Source organism: Panulirus ornatus, chromosome 21 (assembly GCF_036320965.1).
Source record: "Panulirus ornatus isolate Po-2019 chromosome 21, ASM3632096v1, whole genome shotgun sequence".
NCBI classification, from domain to species: Eukaryota; Metazoa; Arthropoda; class Malacostraca; order Decapoda; family Palinuridae; genus Panulirus; species Panulirus ornatus.
Genome location: NC_092244.1, coordinates 14,204,508 through 14,214,728, shown reverse-complemented (window position 1 = coordinate 14,214,728; position 10,221 = coordinate 14,204,508). Strand labels below are relative to the sequence as shown.

Genomic DNA, 10,221 nt, shown 5'->3' with positions numbered 1-10,221 from the left:
TGTGTTTGTACTGGACGGAGACAGAGTCTCCCTCACCTCCTTGATCTCTCTCATATAATACCTTTTTAAATTTCTTTTTTTTTCAATATGCTGTCCACATTTACAATCTTGTTACCCAGTTTATCGCTATGATCCCTCACTCTTGTAACTGTACAAGTACTCCTCTACATCTCTAACAAGATTAATGCTTGATATCATGTTATGGCCTCTGGTACTCCTCCATTTTTCGGAAACTGTTCAAACATCAGCGTCATCAAGATGGTTTCGAAGTTTAGACGTTGTGATCAGGTCACCCCCTCACTCTTCTCTCTTCCGTGGTGGACACACAAGTGAGCATTCCTTTAATAAATCCCTGAAGAGAACAACCAGAAGCCAATTTACATGATATTAAGCGATAACATTTAAAAAAAAAAAAAAAAGGACGTAAAGAAGTACTTTCACAGTACAAGAGACCCGGATGGAATTAACTTCGTTATGAGATAGCGAATGTGGCAGCAAACTGAAATCTAGAGACACACTAGAATATCTAGCAAAACGTAGCGTTAAAAACTGCTCACGCGTTTATGAATAGTGAGGTGTTCAGGAAGACCTACACACGAAGCACATTCGCCCTACGCTGGAATACGCCGCAAGAGACTGGTTTTCACACTTGAGGATCCGCATGGAATTGCTGGAAGGAGTCGAGCGAATGGTGCAAAAAATGGTACCAGAAACGAAAGGATTTCGTATGTGCCCCTGCTAAAAGATGTATGAGTTACACATGACACACAGACCCAAGGTACAAGCGAGGTGGTCTGACCTTAACACTACTGAAATTGATTTACTTCCCTTAAAGGCAGAAGAAAATGAAAGCAAAATACAAGTTCTCTCCCTAATCTCCACAGTATATATATATATATTATATTATATTATATTATGTTACTTTATATTCATTTATACTTAACCGCCGTCTCCCGCGTCAGCGAGGCAGCGCAAGGAAACAGACGAGGAATGGCCCAACCTACCCACATACAAATGTATATACATAAACGCCCACAAACGCACATATACATTCAACGTATACATACAAATACATATATACACATGCACATATCCATACTTGCTGCCTTCATCCATTCCGTCGCCACCCGGCGACACACCCCAGCGAGGCAACACCAGGAACAGACAAAACAGCTCATATTCGTTCACACTCCGTCTCTAGCTGTCATGTGTAATGAACCGAAACCACAACTCCCTTTCAACATCCAGGCCCCACAGAACTTTACATGGTTTATCCCAGACGCTTCAGATGCCCTGGTTAAATCCACTGACAGCATGTCGACCCCGGTATACCACATCGTCCCAATTCACTCTTATTTCATTCTATTCTTGCTTTCACCCTCCTGTATCTTCAGGCCCCGTTCGCTCAAAATCTATTTCACTCCGTCCTTCCACCTCCAATTTGGTCTCCCGCCTCTCCTTCCCTGCACCTCTGACACATATATCCTCTTTGTCAATCTTTCCTCACTCATTCTCTCCATGTGTCCATACCATTTCAACACATCCTCTTCTGCACTCAACCACACTCTTTTTATTACCACACATCTCTGTTACCCTTTCATTACTTACTCGATCAAACCACCTCACACCACATACTGTCCTCAAACATTTCATTTCTAACACATCCACCCCCATCTGCACAACCCTATCTATAGCCCATGTCTCGCAACCATATAACATTATTCCTTCATTCATACCCATTTTTGCTCTCCAAGATAACGTTCTCGCCTTCCACACATTATTCACCGCTTCCTCCATTTTTTCTGCATTCAAACTTACCTCTCAATTAACTTGTCCATCAACCCTACTGATCCTAATAACCTTGCTCATATTCACATTTACTCTCAGTCACCAACTTATGCAGTTTCTCACCCGAATCAGCCACCAGCGCTGTATCAGCAGCGAACAACAAATGACTCGCTTCCCAAGCCCTCTCATCCACAACAGACTGCATACATGCCCCTCTATCCAAAACTCTTGCATTCGCCTCCCTAACCACCCCATCCATAAAAATATTAAACAACCATGAAGATATCACGCACTCCTGCCGCAAACCGACATTCACTGGAAACCAGTCACTTTCCTACTCGTACACATGCTTTACATCCTTGGTAAAAACTTTTCACTGCTTCTAGCAACTTACCTCCCACACCATATACTCTTAAAAACTTCCACAAAGCATCCCTACCCACCCTATCATATGCCTTCTCCAAAGCTATAAATGCTTCATACAAATCCATCAGTTTTTCTAAGTATTTCTCGCATACATTCTTCAAAAGAAACACCTGATCCACACATCCTCTACCACTTCTGAAACCACACTGCTCTTCCCCAGTCTGATGCTCCATGCATGCCTTTGCCCTCTCAGTCAATACCCTCCCATAAAATTTCCCAGGAATACTCAACAAAGTTATGCCTCTGTAATTTGAACACTCATCTTTATCCCCTTTGCCTTTGTACAATGGCACTATGCATACATTCCGCCAATCCTCAGGCACCTCACCATGATCCATACATACACTGAATATCCTTACCAATCAGTCAACAATACAGTCACCCCCTTTTTTATATAAATTCCACAGCAATATCATCCAAACTCGCCGCCTAGCCTGCTTTCATCTTCCGCAAAGCTTTCACTACCTCTTCTCTGTTCACCAAACCATTCTCCCTAAATCTCTCTCTTAACACACCACCCCGACCAAAACACCCTACATCTGCCACTCTGTCATCAAATACATTCAACAAACTTTCAAAATATTCACTCCATCTCCTTCTCACTTCATCACTACTTGTTATTACCTCCCCATTTTTCCCCTTCACCGATGTTCCCATTTGTTCTATTGTCTTAAGCACTTTATTTACCTCCTTCCAATTCATCTTTTATTCTCCCTAAAATTTAATGATACTCTCTCATTCTGGGGATAGGGGAGAAACAATACTTCCCACGTATTCCCTGCATGTCGTAAAAGGCGACAAAATGTGAGGGAGCGAGTGGCTGGAGATACTCCCCTCCAGTTTTCACTTTTCCAAAAGAAGGGACACAGGAGGAAGCCCAGAGAGGATTTTCCCTCTTGGGCTCAGTCCTCTGTTCTTAACGCTACCTCATTAAAGCGGGAAATGGCAAATATGTATGAAATATATATATATATATATATATATATATATATATATATATATATATATATATATATATATGTGTGTGTGTGTGTGTGTGTGTGTGTGTATTATCCCTGGGAATACGGGAGAAAGAATGCTTCCCATGTATTCCCTGCGTGTCGCAGAAGGCGACTAAAAGGGGAGGGAGCGGGTGGCTGGAAATCCTCCCCTCTCGTTCTTTTTTTTAATTTTCCAAAAGATTGAACACAGAAGGGGCCGAGGTAAGGATATTCCCTCAAAGGCCCGGTCGTCTGTTCTTAACGCTACCTTGCTAACGCTGGAAATGCGAATAGTATGAAATATTTTTCACTGTTTCTAGCAACTTACCTCCCACCCCTTATACTCTTAAGACCTTCCACAAAGTATCTCTATCAACCCTACCATATGCCTCCTCCAGATCCATAAATACTTCATACAAATCTATTTGTTTTTATAAGTACTTCTCACATACATTCTTCAAAGCAAACACCTGATCCACACATCCTCTAACACTTCTGAAACCACACTGCTCTTCCCCAATCTGATGCTCTGTACATGCCTTCACCCTCTCAGTCAATACCCTTCCACAAAATTTCCCAGGAATACTCAACAAACTTATGCCCCTGTAGTATGAACACTAACATTTATCCCTTTCCCTTTGTATAACGGCACTATGCATGCATTCCGCCAATCCTCAGGCACTTCACCATGATCCATACATACAGTGAATATCCTTACCAACCAATAAACAACACAGTCACCCCCTTTTTTAATAAATTCCACTGTAGTACCATCCAAACCCACCGCCTTGCCGGCTTCCATCTTCCGCAAAGCTGTCACAACTTCTTCTCTCTTAACCAAACCATTCTCCCTGACCCTCTCACTTCCCGAAATCCATCCCAATCCTCCCCCACTCCCCTTACATCGTTTGCCCTCATCTTTTGCCATTCTGCACTCAATCTCTCCTGTTACTTCCTCACAGAAGTCTCCTTTCCAAGTTCACTTACTCTCACCACTCTTTACTCCAACATTCCCTCTTCTTTTCTGAAAACCTCTACAAATCTTCACATTCGCCTTCACAGGATAATGATCAGACATCCCTCCAGTTGCCCCTTTCAGTACATTAACATCCAAAAGTCGCTTTCATGAGCCTATCAGTTAACACGTAATCCAATAACGCTCTCTGGCCATCTTTCCTACTTACATACATATATCTCTCCTTTTAAACCAGGTATTCCCAATGGCCAGTCCTTTTTCAGCACATATATCTGCAAGCTCTTCACCATTTCCATTTACAACACTGAAAACCCCATGTACACCAATTATACCCTCAACTGCCACATTACTCACCTTTGCATTCAAATCACCCATTACTAAAACCCGGTCTCGTTTATCAAAGCTGCTAACGCAACTCAATCAGCTGCTCCCAAAACACTTGCCTCTCATGATCTTTCTTCTCATGACCAGGTGCATAGGCACCAATAGTCACCCATCTCTCTCCATCCACTTTCAGTTATACCCATATCAATCTAGAGTTTACTTTCTTACATTCTATCACATACTCCCACTACTCCTGCTACCCCTTCCTTTGCTCTTGTCCTCTCACCAACCCATGACTTTACTCCCAAGACATTCCCAAACCACTCTTCCCCTTTACCCCTGAGCTTCGTTTCACTCAGAGCCAAAACATCCAGGTTCCTTTCCTCAAACATACTACCTATCTCTCCTTTTTTGTCATCTTGGTTACATCCCCACTCATTTAGACATCCCAATCTTGAGCCTTCGAGGAGGATGAACACTCCCCGCAAGACTTCTTCTGTTTTCCCTTTTAGAAAGTTTAATACAAGGAGGGGAGGGTTTCTAGCTACCCGCTCCCACCCCCTTTAGTCGCCTTCTACGAAACGCGGGGAATAAAAGAGAAGTATTCTTTCTCTATCCTCTAGGATTTATACATATATTTATATACATGTGTGTGTGTGGTGTGTGTGTGTGTGTGTGTGTGTGTGTGTGTGTGTGTGTGTGGGTTCGAAAAAAAGAGAAAAAAGAAGGAATACAAGAAGATACTGTCGTTGTTGCGTTAATATTGCTAGTAGTACTTACTAGAGATTTGTATTTGATAGTTGATGATGTTCAAGTGAGATTACCATGCGGGCCCATAGTCATGGTGTAAGTAAAACCTCTAAATTTATACATCAATGACCCTTCTAGGCCAGTGGACTATCAAGCATACTTTGACTACTCACTTCCGTGTGGGTTAAGGAAAAGCCAATAACCTTCTTACATTTAATACCTAAATAGAATGACATGGGTACACATAACATGGCTATTTAATGCGCGTAAGCACGCAGTGACTGGAATCTTAATATCTAACTCGTTGCAACACTACTAACATCATCATTATGCATGGGTCCGCGGACGTTTACTTAATATTAAATATCTAAAGCTACTCAGTATCAGAAGTAATGTGGCATACATCCTAACACAACTGCTTAAACTGTCTAAGGCTACTCGCAGTAGTAGAAATAATGTTGCATGCCTCGTAACACAAATGCTAATAGTAACTAAACATCCTAATTGTCAACTGCAAGGGACTTCTTGTTCTCTGGTGCTGAAAGTTCACTTGAGTGTGTAACACACGGTCTTAGTAGCTTGAAGGAAGTCAGTTCTCTGGGCGTGGGTGTGTCTGTGGCCAAGCAATGGACCTTCGTCTTCCACGTCAGGTCGGTCCGTGCTCGCGTTTCCTACAACGGCACTGGGTCAAGCACGTCCTTAAGACTTCCTAGCTGGGACCCTGGCTGGTGCCCCACGCTCGACCAGGATACTCGGCCCATACAAACTGCCCTGTTGGAAACCAAGTCATCAGTCTCGTGTAGATATTTTTGGCTCAATAAACTCGCAGGCGGGGGGGAACCATGCACATTGTATAAAGACACCTTTTGTGACAAATCGACGTGTTAGCTTACCCGGATTCTTAGTGGATGTTGATTGCTATGTCCCCCGGGCTGGGTAACTGTCCCCAAAGAGGTAGGTTACTTAATTGACTGAGACTGCGTCTCGTCTGTTTACTGCGTGGCGACCATTTCAGTTTCCCTAATTAATTACTTCATTGTGTCACTTTTGCACACGGCGTAATCCTATATGGAAACTGTTATGGACGAGGACATGTTCCGTAAAATTTAATTTCTATAATTAACCTACGGTTATACTCCTGATGCACGCCACGGGTTATAATACGTGTACCCATATTTGGTATCTCCCCCCCGCGGCGGTAGGGGGTCAGTAGGTGGTTTCGGCCCCTCGTGTTCGCCGTGGAGTTGCCAACATATGACCTCCCTCCCCTATATAGTGGCTCTAGTAATAATGTATGTTCTTAATTGCAAGATACAATATTCCCAACATAACAAATAACAACTATGAGTCAAGGATACTATACGGGTTAGCTAGATATGACAACACTGGCGACCATCTACTTCCTCGTTGACTCTGTTTTGCGCGATGACGATATAGCGGCGCGAAAACTTTCAGCACAAACAGATCTCGTCTTTCCCGACAATTCTATCCTTATATATATATATATATATATATATATATATATATATATATATATATATATATATATATACATATATATATAATATATATATATATATATATATATATATATATATATATATATATATATATATATATATATATGGAAAACAGGATGGTATGGGATGTGGAAACAAACCTGTTAGAGCCGAGACACCTCAACGTTTCGACCGTTCAACACTCTTCCTCAGGGGATACTGAGATTCCAGCATTCGCCGGGACCATATTCCCCAGCAAGTGACGGTCACCCTGTCGGACGCCTTGGCGTGTCGTTCTATCATTGGATTGCTTGTCCTGCTGCCTCCACTCGTTCACAACGATCTCCGCTGCCTGACGTGACCAGCAGAATGAACCTAGACTTTGTGTAAACTTTCTCTTTAGTAGCGATGTAAGCCGCTTCTAATGTCTTTCTTATTTCTTTGCTTAGGCCCTTGTGCAGTATTTTCGCCTCGTCCAACTTCGGCTGGTGTCCATGTTCGTCTACATGCACCACAAGAGCATTTCTTAGGTCTTCCTTATGCTGATCGATCCTTTTCTTTATTCCTTTCCCTGTCTCTCGATAATATGCGCGTTCACAACCACCACAGGGAATGTTGTACACAACGCTTTACTCATTGCTCTGTCGCATGTCTGGTTTATATCTTATTATTTCACCGATCTTTATTCCCGACGACGTGGCAATATCTATTCCCGTTTGTTGTAAGTCTCTCTCAACAATATGAGCTTGTTTGGAATTAGGAACGACTACAAACTTTTTCGTGTTGGTCCCGACACTCTCTTCTCCATTTTTCCCTTCGGCTCTCCATTACCTTCTTCGCTCTTGTTCCCAAATTTGATTTAGCCAGCCTTTGGAGTATCCTAGCTTCATGAAAGCGTTAGTGATGTATTCCTATTCACTTACTACGTACTCGTCGCTGCAAATCCGTGAAGCTCTCAGGAAAATCCCAATCACCACTCCGGATTTTGCAGAGATAATGGACGAAATCATCCCTGTTTGTTGGTTTTCTTTGAAAAAGAAAACTTCGGGCCTTCATCGTTCTTCAAATGACCATGTCCAGGAGGGGCATTCTACTTCCCTCCTTCTCCTCTTTTACGGTGAATGGAATACTCTTGCATACGTCATTTAGTTGTACGAGTTTTTCTCTTATATCCATTCTCCTTCGGACTACGACTATCACGTCATCAACATATCGATACCAAGTGGAACTTCTGCCCATGATCTCAATGAATCTCTCTTTCTCCATTACAGCACTCAAAGGTGAACCCATGGCAAGTCCTATGTCCTGTCTAAACTCTCCCCCGTCAAATGTAAACAGGCCGAATCTCGCAAACAGCGGAACAAGTTTCATTTTTTTTTTTTTTTATCGGTAACTGTTCCTCCCACACGCTGCCTACTGCCTGTTTCACTACCTGCAGGGCTCCATCTACTGGAACGTTCGTGAACAAGGACTTAACACAGAAACTTGCTATATTCTTAAAGTTAACTTTGTTTAGCTTGTCTTTCAGATCATATGAATTCCTCAAGTGAGCTCCACTGATGGACCCCAGCGCCATGAGCAGAGGTTTAACTAGTCGTTTGGCTAACTTATGTGGGGCGCTGCCTATGCCTGATGTGATGGGTCTAATTGGGAAATTCTCTTTGTGCAACTCAGGGAATCCTTTTTGTCTTTTTCAGAATTCTTTACCATCTTTCACGGCGTAGCCATCATACTTCTTTTCGTATGTCATCTCGCCGAGAAAGAGTCTAAGGAATTCAATCGGAATTGAGAAATATTCTGAAAAAGACAAAGAAAAAAAAAGATGAACCTACTGAGAGAAAACTCACGGCCACCAAAGACGAAAGGATTTCCAAAGTTCCACAAAGAGAATGTCTTAAACCCATCACAGCAGGCATGGGCAGCGCTCTACACAGGTTAGCCAAACGACTAGCTAAAACTTCTGCGGCGCCTGGGTCACGTCAGGCAGAGGAGATCGGTATGAACGAGTGGAGGCAGCAGGACACGCGATCCAATAAGAGAGCGACATGCCATGGCGTCCAACCTAGTAACAATCACTTGCAGGGGAATATGGTCCCGCCGAATGCTGGAATCAGTATCTATTGAGGAAAACTGATGAACGGTCGAAACATGGAGGTATGTCTCGGCTCTAACCCGTTTGTTTCCATACAATCCTGTTTTCCACATTTGTCGTGATGGATTATTATCATTATTACTATCATAATACTTGATCGCCGTTTCCCGCGTTAGCGAAGTAGCGCTAGGAAACACACGAAGAAAGATCTAAAGACAGACACACACACACACACACACACACACACATATATATATATATATATATATATATATATATATATATATATATATATATATATATATATACACACACGAACCTATCTATGCATATACATATATACACATATACATATTCATACTTGCTCGCCTTCATCCACTCCCGGCGCCACCTCACCCTACAGGAAACAGCATCCCCCCCCCCCCCCCCCCCCCCCGCGTAAGATAGGTAGAGCCAAGAAACAGACGGGAAAGAAAGGCCACATGCGTTCACACTCAGAACCAGAACATCCAGGTCTCTTTCCTCAAACATACTACCTAATTGCTTTCTTCTCATCTTGGTTACATCCACACATATTCAGACACCCCAATCTGAGCCTTCGAGGAGGATGAGAACTCTCCGCTTGACTCCTTCTCTTTCCTATTCTAAAAATTGAAATACAAGAAGGGTAGAGTTTTTCTAAATATTTATAGCATATATTCTTCAAAATAAATACCTGATCCACACATCATATACCACCTCTAAAACCACACTACTCCTCCCCAATCTGATGTTCTGTACATGACTTCACCCTCTCAATCAAAACCCTCCCATACAATTTTACAAGAATACTCAACAAACTTGTGCCTCTGTACTTTGAACACTCGACTTTATCCCCTTGCCTTTGTACAGTGGCCACTTTTCATGCATTCTGTCAATCTTCAGGCATTTCACCATCATCCATACATACACTAAAAATCCTTACCAACCAATCAACAACACAGTCACCCCTTTTCCACATATATTCAACAGCAATACTACCCACTCCGGCCACCTGGCCAGATTTCATCTTCCGTAAGTCCTTCATCAACCTCTTGTCTCTTCACCAAACCACTCTTGCTGACCATCTCACTTCGCACACCACCCCAACCAAAACACCCTACATATTCCATTCTATCATCGAACACATTCTACAATCCTTCAAAGTACTCACTCCATCTCCTCACTCCACCACTACCAGTTATTACTTACCCATTTCCCATCTTCACCTTATGTTTCGATTTGTTCTTTTCATTTTCGCACATTACTTACCTCATTCCAAAACATCTTTTTATTCTCCTTAATGTTTAACGATACTCTCTCACCCGAACTCTCATCTGCCCTCTTTTCCAACCTTTGCACCTTCCT

General features: G+C 42.5%; 1 long non-coding RNA gene across 1 annotated transcript in view; it reads right to left on the bottom strand.

Annotated features, from left to right (window-relative positions):
• Positions 1–5,443: 5,443 nt before the first annotated feature.
• The window catches only part of LOC139756213 (uncharacterized), a 37,693-nt gene continuing 32,915 nt past the window's right edge, over positions 5,444–10,221 (bottom strand). The window contains exon 2 of the long non-coding RNA XR_011714299.1: positions 5,444–6,015. This is a non-coding gene — a long non-coding RNA (uncharacterized lncRNA). The remainder of the gene's footprint in view (positions 6,016–10,221) is intronic.